Source organism: Bos grunniens, chromosome 6 (assembly GCF_055505025.1).
Source record: "Bos grunniens cultivar Pamir isolate PY7600 chromosome 6, Bosgru_T2T1.0, whole genome shotgun sequence".
Taxonomy (NCBI): Eukaryota; Metazoa; Chordata; class Mammalia; order Artiodactyla; family Bovidae; genus Bos; species Bos grunniens.
The window spans coordinates 16,418,531-16,433,282 of NC_141170.1; positions in this window are offsets into that span (position 1 = coordinate 16,418,531).

Below are 14,752 nucleotides of genomic sequence, written 5' to 3' on the forward strand. Positions count from 1 at the left end.
GACAGCAAGAAGATCAAACTAGTCAGTCTTAAAAGAAATAAACCCTGGATGTTCATTGGAAGGCCTGATGCTGAAGAGGAAGCTCCAATACTTTGGCCACCTGATGTGAAGAGACAACTCATTGGAAAAGACCCTGATGCTGGGAAAGACTGAGGGCAGGAGGAGAAGGGGACAAAAGAAGATGAGTTGGTTGGGTGGTATCGCTGACTCAATGGATATGAGTTGAGCAAACTCTGGGAGGTGGTGAAGGACAAGTAAGCCTGACTTGCTGCAGTCCATGAGATTGCAAAGGGTTGGACACGACTTAGCAACTGAACAACAACAAACCGTATAAGCCAACAGTAACAGCAGGACTTGGTTAGTGCCCCTATTCTGAATGTGTGCAAAGACTTACTCTTTGAAGGATACTACTTTTATAATTTAAGCTCATTAGTATTTCCCCTCTTACTCTCTCAATGTAGGAACTTCAGTCAGATAGACATGTATTTAAATCCTGATGCATCTAGTTATTAGCTGTGTGATCCTGGACTAATGACTTCAAGTCTTAGTTTTCTTGTCTATAAAGTAGGGGCAGTAATCCTACCTACTGATGGGGTAGTAGTGAGGACTATGGTCATGGAGCATGGACTCAAGCACACAGTGGCTTTTTGATAAATGTTAGGAGATGTGTGCTCAGTTGCTCAGTCATGTCCGACCTTTTGCGATGCCATGAACTCCTCTGTCCGTGGGATTCTCCAGGCAAGAATACTGGAGGCGGTTGCCATTCCCTTCTCCAGGGGATCTTCCTGATCCAGGAATAGAACCTGTGTCTCTTGCATCCCCTGTGTTGGCAGGAAGATCCTTTATCACTAACACCACCTGGGAAGCACCTGTTAGTGAGACACTGATCAAGAAATGCTGTGTGATTGGAACTGATGTCTGTGAATTTAGCCTAGCTCTTGAGACAGAGTATGCTCTTAAAAGATAGTAGCAAAAATAACTGTAAAGATGTTTATGAAGATATTAGTGATAAAAATGATAACAACTATGAATTATTATTGTCAAATAATGTTTTTTAATGACTCAAAAAGCCAGAACTGACTTCAGCCATGGATTTTGTTGTCTCTGCCTTACATTTTCATTTGTAATACAAATGTTTGGTTTGCATCTTTTGCCTCGTAAGACCATCTGGTTGAAGATTTTCCATTTCTCTCACCACTTTCCTACTCTCTTCAACCAGGGAAGTATTATATCTTTACTCTCGTCTAAATATGATATGTTTTCCCTCACTTTTAAGCTCATTGTCCTTAAATCCCCAACTGTCCAAATTCTTTTCATTGCTCGAGAATCATCTTAAGGCTCTTTCTTTCATTTTGCTGAAGAACTATAATTATCATATTTTATAAAAGAGGAAACTGAAATCTGGAGAGCATCTGCCTGCCCCGCACCTTCTAGATAGTTCATCATAGTGGAATTAGAACTTAGATCTCTGTTTTTATTGGACCATGCTCCTTCTGAATACACACAGAATTTGAGGTCCATGCTTTCAGCATAGATCCCCATGTTAAGGTTTTCCCTCTTCTAACAAGAGACTCTACTGTTTTATCCTATATTTAAGGACTTAAGAGGTTTTTTTTTTTTTTTTAATCTAGTGGGTCAGTCTTGATTCTGCAATAAGATCATGAGTTTTTTTTTAACGGGTACCACGTCTTGCACTTCTTTTCCAAATCTCCAACACAGGGTTTTGTATTTGTATGCTACTCAGTGATTTGCTAATTGAATGGACTTTAATTAAATTATAGAAATGACAATCGGTTCCAACAGCTGTGCTATTTTCTTTTTTGCTTAGTTTTCTTGATCTGGTTCTCTTTTTCTTGTGAAAGAGTATATCTCTGAATATCTGCTGACCAAGTAGCTGAATTTTCTCTGGGAAATTTCCAGGGAGAATTGCTGATGTCCTGAATAGCTTCTCAAGTGTGGACTGGCAGGTAGGCTCAAATTCCTTCAAGTTTATTATTAGTTCCACAGTGCTGGTTCAACACCGCCAAGTAGCACATGATCAACTACACCTCCTCATGTGTATCTACTTTAAGAATATTATCAAGCAATAGAAGATGAATGCTCCTGGGGCACTGGACAGTGTTCATAACTTACAAAGTCATACCAGGATTTTTTTTTAACTTTTTATTTTATATTGGAATATAGCCAATTAAAAATACTGTGATGGTTTCACGTGCCCAGCAAAGTGACCCAGCCATAGAAAATGGCAGCCCACTCCAGTATTCTTGCCTGGAAAATTCCATGGATAGAGGAGCCTGGCGGGTTACAGTCCATGGGGTTGCAAAAAGTTGGACATGACTGAGCGTGCACACACATAACTGGTAACAATGTTGTGATGGTTTCAGGCGCACAGCAGTGACTCAGCCATACACATACATGTATCCATTCTCCCCCAGACTCCCCTCCCATCCAGGCTGCCACATAATGTTGAGCGGACTTCCCTGTGCTATACAGTAGGTCCTTGTTGCATACCAGGAAATTTAAATTTAACTGTGGGTTACATATTTCTTATTGTGAATAGATTCAGTTGACTATTTCTTGACTGTCATGTACCAAGGGTTGTGCCAGGCACTGTAATATACATTATTTAATTTGATTATCACAAAAATTCTGTGAGGCCAATGTTATTATATCCATTATCTCAATCCTTAAATTAAGAAGTAGAGAGGCTGTGTGGTCTGGGGCAACTCACACAGATAGGAAACAGGATGGCTATTTGAACAATAAAGCAAAATCTGTTGGTGAATCCAATACTCTTTTCACTATCCAGTATTTCAAATGAACTTTAAAAAGTATTTACACTTTATTTTGTAATTAAAAAAAATGTCTTCAGCATAGATCCACAAGACATTCAGCATAGATACACAAGATGTTCATTTAATTTATGTTGTCATCATTGCTCTTTGTGAATTTAGATAATTTTCAAAATTCGATTCTTATTTCCCCCTCTCTCTCTTGAATATAGCATTTCAATAAAGGTTAAATAGTATCTTCAGGATACACAGGCTTTTTTTTTTTTTGGTTAATAATTTGAAAATATAGCAAGTGTAAGCTGTACATATAAGTTAGTGCTGGTGACTGTTGGTTTAAAAATATAAGACCAAAGAGATCAAATCCTGTATTATATTATTAACTCTGGTTACTATTCTTTTGATTGCTAGGAAATTCTTACCATGCATTACTTTTATGTAGCCTGTTGCTCTATCTCACAGACCCAGAATTCACTCACTAATTTCGTGATTAAAAAAGTCTTCTTACATCAGTGTTTAAAAATAGGCTCTCTAATATTAGGAAATTTCATTTAGTGGTGATAGAAGATCTGTATTTATCCAAAGGATATGCTAACATTTTATCTTAAATTTGATTATAAAAATTTGGACTTGCATTTGTGTCTTGGCCTGTGTCAATGACTGTTTGCTTTTTGAATGCTGTGGTGGCAAGTCGGAGTCAGTGGTGAGAACGGCCTTGGTAGAAAGCTTGCCATTTATGACAACAAGGATGGACCTTGAGGGCATTATGCTCAGTGAGATAAGCCGGACAGAGAAAGACAAATACTGCGTGATAGTACTTATATGTGGAGCCTGAAGAAAACTGAACTTACAGAAACAGAATAGGAAAGTGATTTCCAGGGACTGGAGGCCGGGGGAAATAGGCAGAGCTGGGTAAAAGAGTATGCACTTTCAAAAATAAGGTAAATAAATTCTGAGGATCTCATGTATAACATGCTGACTGCAGCAGAGAACGCTATATTGTAGAGTTGAAATTTGCTAAGAGAGTAGATCTTAAACGTTCTCATTAAGAATAAAACAAAAATATGTTGCATTAGGTGATGGACATGATAATTAACTCAGTGGGGAGAATCTTTTCACAATGTACACATATATCAAATCTGTACATGGTACACCTTAAATATCTTACAATTTTATTTGTCAGTTATACCTCAATGAAGCTGGAATAAAAGAATAGTCCTTTTAATAAAGAGGTGAATTGCGACAGAGTTGTAAGAAGTTCATTTTCTAGGCCAGACTCGAATATAATCCATGCTGTCTCCATGCTTTTGTTGTGCTTTGGGGGCACTTCAGTAAAGCAGGGATAAGGAAAATTGAAATTCCCACAGATGTGCGTGGATGGAAGTATGGATAAACCTGAGGCTGTCTGGGAAGAATAGCTCTTTCTTTATCTCACACACCAGCTCCTATTGGGATCTAGGGAAGCGCAATTTTCTGTTAGTATTATTATTCAAAAGACAAACGCTCTAATTAGATTTTTAAAGCTGTTGCTTAAAACTACCTGAAGAAGTTTAAGCTAGTTTGCTATTTTTTTAAAATAGAATCCCAGCACCCATAATTATTGTAAACTAAATCCAGATGTTCGAAAAAGTCTATCAGGCTACTGAAAAGCGGCATATAACTACTATTTTCCAAGCAGCAGGTATTCTGCATTTATAATCAAAGTGTGTTTAACCACAAAGGGACATAATTTGGCTAGTTATGGGTGTTCCCACTGAAAAAAAAAATCAGTGCTTTTATAAGCTTAATAAAAATTGGTTCAAGGTACATTTCCTGCCACTAAAGTCTTATAATAATGCCCTGTCCACTAGGAAAAACTTTCAGCAGACCAATATCTACTTCCTTTTGATATGAAAACAGTTGTTTACTAAATGTAAAATTGAGTCCTAGCAGGAAGAAAATTGAAACTGAGTGCAATATGTAGAATTGCTCAGTTGTGTCCAACTCTTTGCGACTCTTTGAACTGTAGACAGCCAGACTCCTCTGTCCATTTCCTCCTCCAGGGAATCTTCCTAACCCAGGGATCGAACTTGTGTCTCCCGCATTGCACACATATTCTTTACTTGCTGAGCCATCTGGGAAGCCCATAAGACAAAGAGTGAACTCAAATATAAACTATGGGTTCTGTGAATGATAATGTATTAACATTGGTTCATCAGCTGTAACAAATTTACTGCACTGATACAAGATGTTAATAATGGGGGAAACTGCATGGAGAGGGAAGCAGGGTATATGGGATTCTCTGTATTTCTCTGCACAATATTCTTATAAACCTAAAACTACTTTAAAATAATAAAGTCTGTTCATTAAGAAGAAAAAGGCATGCACAGGTAGATTCTTTCTCTTTCTTGACATTGAAAAGTCGCAAAATTTACTCTTTTAAAATAAATTAGTGTTTAATTTTTTTAGATATTAAGAAGGGGTGGCAAGAATACACAGAACTGTACAAAAAGAGATCTTCATGACCCTGATAATCACAATGGTGTGATCACTCACCTAGAGCCAAACATCTTGGAACGTGAAGTCAGGTGGGCCTTAGGAAGCATCACTAGGAACAAAGCTGGTGGAGGGGATGGAATTCCAGCTGAGCTATTTCAAATCCTGAAAGATGATGCTGTGAAAGTGCTGCACTCAATATGCCAGCAAATTTGGAAAACTCAGCAGTGGCCACAGGACTGGAAAAGGTCAGCTTTCATTCCAATCCCAAAGAAAGGCAATGCCAAAGAAGGTTCAAACTACCACTCAACTGTACTCATTTCACATGCTAGCAAAGTAATGCTCAAGATTCTCCAAGCAAGGCTTCAACAGCATGTGAACCAAGAACTTCCGAATGTTCAAGCTGGTTTTAGAAAAGGCAGAGGAACCAGAGATCAAATTGCCAGTATCCATTGGATCATAGAAAAAGCAAGAAAATTGCAGGAAAGCATCTACTTCTTCTTCATTGACTACCCTAAAGCCTTTGACCGTGTGAATCATGACAAACTGGAAAATTCTTAAAGAGATGGGAGTACCAGAACCCCTTACCTGCCTCCAGAGAAACCTGTATGCAGGTCAAGAAGCAAGTTAGAACCAAACATGGAAGAATGGACTGGTTCCAAATTGGGAAAGGAGTATGTCAAGGCTGTATATTGTCACCCTGCTTATTTAACTTCTACACAGAGTATATCATGCAAAATTCTGGGCTGGATGAAGCACAAGCTGGAATCAAGATTGCAGGGAGAAATATCAGTAACTTTAGATATGCAGATGACACCACCCTTATAGCAGAAAGTGAACAGGAACTGAGGAGCCTCTTGATGAAGGTGAAAGAGGAGAGTGAAAAACCTGGCTTAAAACTCAACATTCAGAAAATGAAGATAATGGCATCCGGTCCCATCACTTCATGGCAGATAGATGGGGAAACTGGAAACAGTGGCAGACTTTACTTCTTGGGCTCCAAAATCACTGCAGATGGTGACTGCAGCCATGAAATCAAAATATGCTTACTCCTTGGAAGAAAAGCTGTGACCTACCTAGACAGCATATTAAAAAAGTAGAGACATTACATTACTGACAAAGGTCTGTCTAGTCAAGGGTATGGTTTTCCCAGTGGTCATGTATGGATGTGAGAGTTGGACCATAAAGAAGGCTGAGGGTCAAATAATTGATGCTTTTAACTGTGGTGTTGGAGAAGACTTTTGAGAGTCCCTTGGACTGCAAGGAGATCCAACCAGTCCATTCTGAAGGAGATCAGCCCTGGGTGTTCTTTGGAAGGAATGATGCTGAAGCTGAAACTCTGGTACTTTGGCCACCTCATGTGAAGAGTTGACTCACTGGAAAAGACTCTGATGCTGGGAGGGATTGGGGGCAGGAGGAGAAGGGGATGGCAGAGGATGAGATGGCTGGATGGCATCACCGACTAGATGGACGTGCGTTTGAGTGAACTTCCGGAGATGGTGATGGACAGGAAGGCCTGGCGTGCTGCAATTCATGGGGTCGCAAAGAGTCGGACACGACTGAGCGACTGAACTGAACTGAACTGATTCCTTCAAGGTCCATCCATGTTGTCAAAAATGGAAATATTTCATTCTTTTTATGGCTGAATATTTTGTTGTATGTGATTATATATAGGTACACTATATATATGTGTGTGTTAGTTGTTCAATTGTGTCTGACTCTTTGAGACCCCACAGACTGTAGCCTGCCAGGCTTCTCTGTGAATGGAATTCTCTAGGCAAGAATACTGGAGTGTGTTGCCATTTCCTTCTCCAGGGGATCGTTCCAACTCAGGAATCAAACCCAGGTCTCCCGCTTTGCAGGCAGATCTTTTTACCATCTAAGCCACCAGGGAAACCCTGGGGATCTTCCCAACCTAGGGATCAAACCCAGGTCTCCTGCATTACAGTCAGACTCATACCATTTGAGCCACCAGTAAATATATGTGTGTGCATATATACACCATATCTTCTTTATACATTTGTCTATCGATGGACACGTAAGTTGCTTCCATATCTTAGCTGTTGTAAATAATGCTGCAGTGAATATGGGGGTGCATGTGTCTTTTCAATTTAATATTTTTGTTTCTTTCAGAAAAATACCCAGAAATGAAACTGGATCATATGAGGGACCATTAATACTTTAACACAGTATTGACCGGGGAATTTTTGCAGAAATTAACACCCGTGGCATTAGTATATCTCTGGTCAATAATGTGTTACGTTCCACTGAAGATTATTATGGCCATGGTAAGCTGTTGGCCATGTGTTTCCCATCCAAGTAGAATGATAAAACATATTAATTAAAAGTTACTTTCAAAAAGTTATTTTGATATATAAATTTTGATTTAATTTTAAGAAATTTAAATAGTTGTTTTTAACCTCAGTTTTTCTCAGTGTTTTTATTATATTTTATTTAAACTTTTTATTTTGTTTTGGGGTTAATGTTAACTGGTTAATAGCTGGTTAACAATGTTGTGATAGGTGAACAGCAAAGGGACTCATCCATAAACAGATATGTATCCATTCTCCCCCAAACTCCCCTCCCATCCAGGCTGCCACATAACATTGAGCAGAGTTCCATGTGCTGTACAGTAGGTCCTTGTTGGTTATCCATTTAAAATATAGCAGTGTGGACATGTCTCTCCCAAACTCCTAACAATCCCTTCCCCACACCCTTCCCCCCAGCAACCACCAGGCTTCAGCAATATGTGAACCGTGAACTTCCTGATGTTCAAGCTGGTTTTAGAAAAGGCAGAGGAACCAGAGGTCAAATTGCCAACATCCACTGGATCATGGAAAAAGCAAGAGAGTTCCAGAGAAACATCTATTTCTGCTTTATTGACTATGCCAAAGCCTTTGACTGTGTGGATCACAATAAACTGTGGAAAATTCTGAAAGAGATGGGAATACTAGACCACCTGATCTGCCTCTTGAGAAATTTGTATGCAAGTCAGGAAGCGACAGTTAGAACTGGACATGGAACAACAGACTGGTTCCAAATAGGAAAAGGAGTACGTTAAGGCTGTATATTGTCACCCTGCTTATTTAACTTCTATGCAGAGTACATCATGAGAAACGCTGGACTGGAAGAAACACAAACTGGAATCAAGATTGCCGGGAGAAATATCAATAACCTCAGATATGCAGATGACACCACCCTTATGGCAGAAAGTGAAGAGGAACTCAAAAGCCTCTTGATGAAAGTGAAAGTGGAGAGTGAAAAAGTTGGCTTAAAGCTCAACATTCAGAAAATGAAGATCACAGCATCCGGTCCCACCACTTCATGGGAAATAGACGGGAAAACAGTGGAAACAGTGTCAAACTTTATTTTTCTGGGCTCCAAAATCACTACAGATGGTGACTACAGCCATGAAATTATAAGACGCTTACTCCTTGGAAGGAAAGTTATGAACAACCTAGATAGCATATTCAAAAGCAGGACATTACTTTGCCAACAAAGGTCCATCTAGTCAAGGCTATGGTTTTTCCTGTGGTCATGTATGGATGTGAGAGTTGGACTGTGAAGAAGGCTGAGCGCCGAAGAATTGATGCTTTTGAACTGTGGTGTTGGAGAAGCCTCTTGAGAGTCCCTTGGACTGCAAGGAGATCCAACCAGTCCATTCTGAAGGAGATCAGCCCTGGGATTTCTTTGGAAGGAATGATGCTAAAGCTGAAACTCCAGTACTTTGGCCACCTCATGCGAAGAGTTGACTCATTGGAAAAGACTCTGATGCTGGGAGGGATTGAGGGAAGGAGGAGAAGGGGAAGACAGAGGATGAGATGGCTGAATGGCATCACTGACTCGATGGACGTGAGTCTGAGTGAACTCCGGGAGTTGGTGATGGACAGGGAGGCCTGGCGTGCTGCGATTCATGGGGTCGCAAAGAGTCGGACACGACTGAGCGACTGATCTGATCTGATCTGATCTGAAGTCTATGAATCTATTTCTGTTTTGTAAGTAAGTTCACTTGTATCATTTCTTTGCAGGTGGGACCTTTAATTCTCATTTGAGGGTTCAAGTCCATGCTAAATTCTGGAATAGGGCAGTCAGCCTTCCCTGTTTGCCTAAGCCTGAGGGATTTCCTGGCATGTAGATTTGCTAAAACCTGGGAAGTCCCTGGCAAATGAGAACCAGTTGATCTCTCTGCTCTGGGACCAGTTTTGATAAGAGACCTTCCTTCCTTGAAAGTCGCTCACTCGTGTCTGAATCTTTGCGACCCCATGGACTACATGGTCCATGGAATTCTCCAGGCCAGAATACTAGAGGGGGTAGCCGTTCCTTTCTCCAGGGGATCTTCCCAACCCAGGGATTGAACCCACATCTCCCGTATTGCAGGCGGATTTTTTAACAGCTAATCCACAAGGGAAGCCCAGAAGACCTTAGTACAGTAACTGGTTTTACTGTTAGCCCCCATGAATGTACTTGAGACTTAGATTTAGAAATTAAATTACTACTTGGAAGTCCAATCTCACTGACTTGATTCCTTTATGTTCTCCTATCCTTGAGGTCTTTGCCATTTATTGTTTGGAAAACCAGGTATTGATCACCTTCATTTCCTTCAGTTTTAGTCCTGCGGCTGAATAATAATCCCTACAGAGGAACCTGGCAATTTAGTTCTTGCCAGGCATCTCTTAAAAATCTCTTTTTAAACATCTCATTTCTTGTTTGTCAGGCAAATCTCCCTCAATTGTCTGCATCACTTCAGAGGGACGGCTCTATCTCTTAAGATCCTGGTGACCTGAGTCTAGCTGTTTCTATTTCTTGGTCTGCTTTGTTGTGCTGTCCAGTCGCTCAGTCGTGTCTGATTCTTTGCAACCCCACTGACTGCAGCATATCAGGCTGCCCTGTCTTCATCATCTTCTGGAGCTTCCTCAAATTCATGTCTGTTGAATCAGTGATGCCATCCGACCATCTCGTCCTCTGCTGTCCCCTTCTCCTCCTGCCCTCAATCTTTCCCAGCCTCGGATCTTTTCCATTGAGTCGACTCTTCTCATCAAGTGGCCAAAGTATTGGAGCTTCAGCTTTAGCATCAGTCCTTCGAATGAATATTCAAGATTGATTTGAGAGGGTGGGATGATTTGGGGTAATGGCATGGAAACATGTATAATATCATATAAGAAACGAATCGCCAGTCCAGGTTCAATACAGGAGTCTTGGGGCTGGTGCACTGGGATGACCTGGAGGGATGGTACAGGGAGGGAGGTGGGAGAGGGGTTCAGGATGGGGAACCTGTGATGGATTCATGTTGATGTGTGGCAGAACTTTACAATATTGTAAAGTAATTAGCCTCCAATTAAAATAAATTTAAATTAAAAAAAAAGATTGATTTCTTTTAGAATTGACCGGTTGGATCTCCTTGCAGTCCAAGGGACTCTCAAGAATCTTCTTCAACACCACAGTTCGAAGGCATCAGTTCTTTGGCACTCAGCCCTTTTTATTGTCTAGCTGTCACATCCATAATGACTACTGAAAAAAACCATAGCTTTGATTATATGGACCTTTGTTGGAAAGTAACGTCTCTATTTTTTAATATGCTCTCTAGGTTTGACATAGCTTTTTTTCCCAAGGAGATATAGCAACCCACTCCAATATTCATGTCTGGAAAATCCCATAGACCGATTGTCCTGTGGGGCTATAGTCCATGGGGTTGCAAAGAGTTGGACATGACTGAGCAACTTCACTTCACTTCAAGCATCCTTTAATTTCATGGCTTCCGTCACCATCTGCAGCAATTTTGGAGCTCAAGAAAATAAAGTTTGTCGCTGTTTCCTTTGTTTCCCCATCTACTTGCCATGAAGTGATGGGACCAGATGCCATGATCTTAGTTTTCTGAATGTTCAGTTTTAAGCCAGTTTTTTTCACTCTCCCCTTTCACCTTCATCAAGAGGCTCTTTAGTTCTTCACTTTCTGCCATAAGGGTGGTGTCATCTGCATATCTGAGTTTACTGGTATTTCTCCCGGCAATCTTGATTCCAGCTTGTGCTTCTTCCAGCCCAGCATTTCACATGATATACTCTGCATAGAAGTTAAATAAACAGGGTGACAATATACAGCCATGACATACTCCTTTCCCAAGTTGGAACCAGTCCATTGTTCTATGTTTGGTTCTAACCGTTGCTTCTTGACCCGCATACAGGTTTAGCAGGAGGCAGGTAAGGTGTTCTGGTATTCCCATCTCTTTAAGAATGTTCCACAGTTGGTCGTGATCCACACAGTCAAAGGCTAGGGTAGTCAATGAAGCAGAAGTTATTCTGCAATTCTCTTGCTTTTTCTATGATCCAATGGATGTTGGCAATTTGATCTCTGGTTCCTCTGCCTTTTCTAAATCCAGCTTGAACATCTGGACGTTTCTGGTTTACATCCTGAGCATTACTTTGAATGCTCAGATGTAATCTCAAGATTACTGAGAATCTTGAGCATTACTTTGCTACCATGTGAAATGAGCACAATTGTTTGGTAGTTTGAATATTCTTTGGCACTGCCTTTCTTTGGGATTGGAATGAAAACTGACCTTTTCCAGTCCTGTGGCCACTGCTGAGTTTCCCGAATTTGCTGGCACATTGAGTGCAGCACTTTGACAGCATCATCTTTTAGGATTTAAAATAGCTCAACTGGAATTCCATCACCTCCACTAGCTTTGTTCGTAGTGATGCTTCCTAAGGCCCACCTGACTTTGCACTCTAAGATGTCTGGCTCTAGGTGAGTGATCACACCATCGTGGTTATCTGGGTCATTAAGATCATTTTTGTATAGATGGGTGTATTCTTGCCACCTCTTCTTAATATCTTCTGCTACTGTTAGGTCTATACTATTTCTGTCCTTTATCGAGCCCATCTTTGCATGAAATGTTCCCTTGGTATCTCTAATTTTCTTGAGGGATCTCTTGTATTTTCCATTCTGTTATTTTCCTCTATTGGTCTGCTTGGGTTTGTAAAGTCAGGACTCAGGTATAGGACCAGATTTGTAGGTTTAGGAGCTCTAACTTATTGTTCATTTAGCAGTTTTCTTCTTGGGAATTGACTTTAATTTTTTGAAAACAGCAACTTAATTTACACTGAGTGAATGCACTGATCTTAAGAGTTAGAATTTGAAGAATTTTGACAAATGCTTACATCTACATAATAACTAACACCTCTATCAAGATGTTGAATATTTTCATCACTACATAAATTTCCCTCAGCTGTGTGGCTCCCTCAATCATAGTTCTGATTTCTAATACCATAGAATATTTCTGTCTGTCCTAGAGCTTTATGTAAATGGATTTATATTCTAAACAGTCTTTTGTCTCATTTTTTTTAACATAGCGTGTTTTTGAGATTCATTTATATTGTGGCATATTTCCATAGTTCTTTCTCAAAATGTGATATTATCTTACTGAGGACTTTAAATGAAGAGTTTTGGCTTTATCCAATAAGGAATGAAATATATTTAAGTGTTAAAAATTAGCTTGTATCAGATGATCTAATTTTAGGAAATTATTTTTTCTATGCTGTATAGAATAGACTTAAAAGAACATTTTAATCATCTAAATATTACTCAAATGAATAGGTTGAATATTAAAGCCCTAGTAAAATATACCCCAGTGCAATCTACCACTGTCATTTGTGAAATCAAGAATTAACACCTACTAGAAGAAATATTGGTTTTAACCTATTTATAGTTATCATTCTTTTTTCATTGCTGAAACAGTATGTTATTATATGAATATACCATAGTTTGCTTACCCATTCTTCCGTTGATATACTTTGAGTTGTTTCCAGTTTTTACCAATTATAAATAAAGCTGGCATAAACATTTATGTATAACTTTTTTTGATAGACAAATATTTCTATTCTCTTAGGTGACTATGAATAGAATTGTTGAGTCATACTGTAGGTATATGCTTATCTTTAAAAACCACCAAACCATTTCCCAAAGTAGTTTTACCATTTACTATTCCCACAAGTAATGTAGGAGAGTTCTGATTTCTCCATACCCTACTCAGGACTTAGTGTTGTTAGTCTTTCCAATTTTAGCCAATTTTTTTTTGTGTGAGTGTGAAATGGCCTTTATGCAATTTTAATTTGCATTTCTCTGATGACCAGTTCTGTTGAATACTTTATAGTGTACTTATTGACCATACATATATATCTTTCTTTGTCAAATGCCTGCTTAAGACTTTTGCCCATTAAACAAAATTGTTTTTATCATTGAGTTGTGGGATATTTTTTTAAAAATCTAGAAATTGTGAATATCAAGAGTATTTTCAGACATGTTTATCAAGAATATTTTCTTCTAGCCTGAGGCTGTCTATTCATTTTCTTAATGGTTATTTTGGAAGCTTTTGATTTTGATCAAGTCTTTTTTTTTTTTTTCTCCTATTCTGGTGAGTAATTTCTGTGTCCTAAGAAATCTTTGCCTGCTCTGAGAACAGAAAGCTATTTTTTCTTCTGAAAGATACATTTTATTCTAATATCTTTATATAGTTTGGCTTTCATGTTTCAGTGTAAATTTACCTTGAATTAAGTTTTTGTGTTTGCAGTGTGTGGTAGGAGTTGAAGTTCATTTTTTCCTCATTGATATCCAGTTATTAAGAGTTAATATCAAAACTTTGATATCAAAACTTAGAATAAAGTAAATTAAAAGTTTCAATGCCAATTATATTTTGCTATAAAGTCGTTTGGCTAGTTAATACATATTTTTCTTGAGACAAAGTTGTCTTGTAAGGTAGGTTCATTGCCAAGACTAAAAATTAATAATCAACTGCTTCTTGTTGAACTTGAAATTAGAAAAAAGCAATATCCAAAAACTTGTCCAATAGATGAAAAATAAAACACACAAGACTTTTTTTCCCCCTGGATTCCCTCCTAAAATAAGGAAACCTGATATGGTCCCATATGGTTTTATGATGTGTTTCAGTGGATCAGTCATTGCTTGGTTTGTATCTGTTGCAAGTTGTATCTTTTCTGTTAACATATGGAAGAAGCTCCTTATTCATGTATGTATGCTAGTTCTAAAACAGTGTCAAGTGGTATAAAACTCAGTCTTACTTCGTTGCAATACACAGAAACTCACCTCAAAGTTACTTAAGCAAAAAAGGAATTTGATTCAATTATGTAACCTGAGATGCCCAAGGGTTGAGCCTGGTTAGGCCAAATGTGTATTGAAAAATTTACTTAAGTAAAAAATATTTTTAAACAGGTAAAAAAAAATGATAATTAAAAAAAATTGTGGGAATATTCCATTATTCTGAACTCTCACTCTAGAAACCATATATTTATAGATTAATACTCTAGATTTAATAATCTATGACATCTATATTTAAGCACCTATATTTAACATTTAACAAACTATTAATATATGGAGACAAAAATATACTCTGACAGTCGCAGATAGGGCAAATTACTTAAATAAAATTGAGATATCTGCTCCAAATAGTAATAATGCAATTTGTATCCATTTTCTAA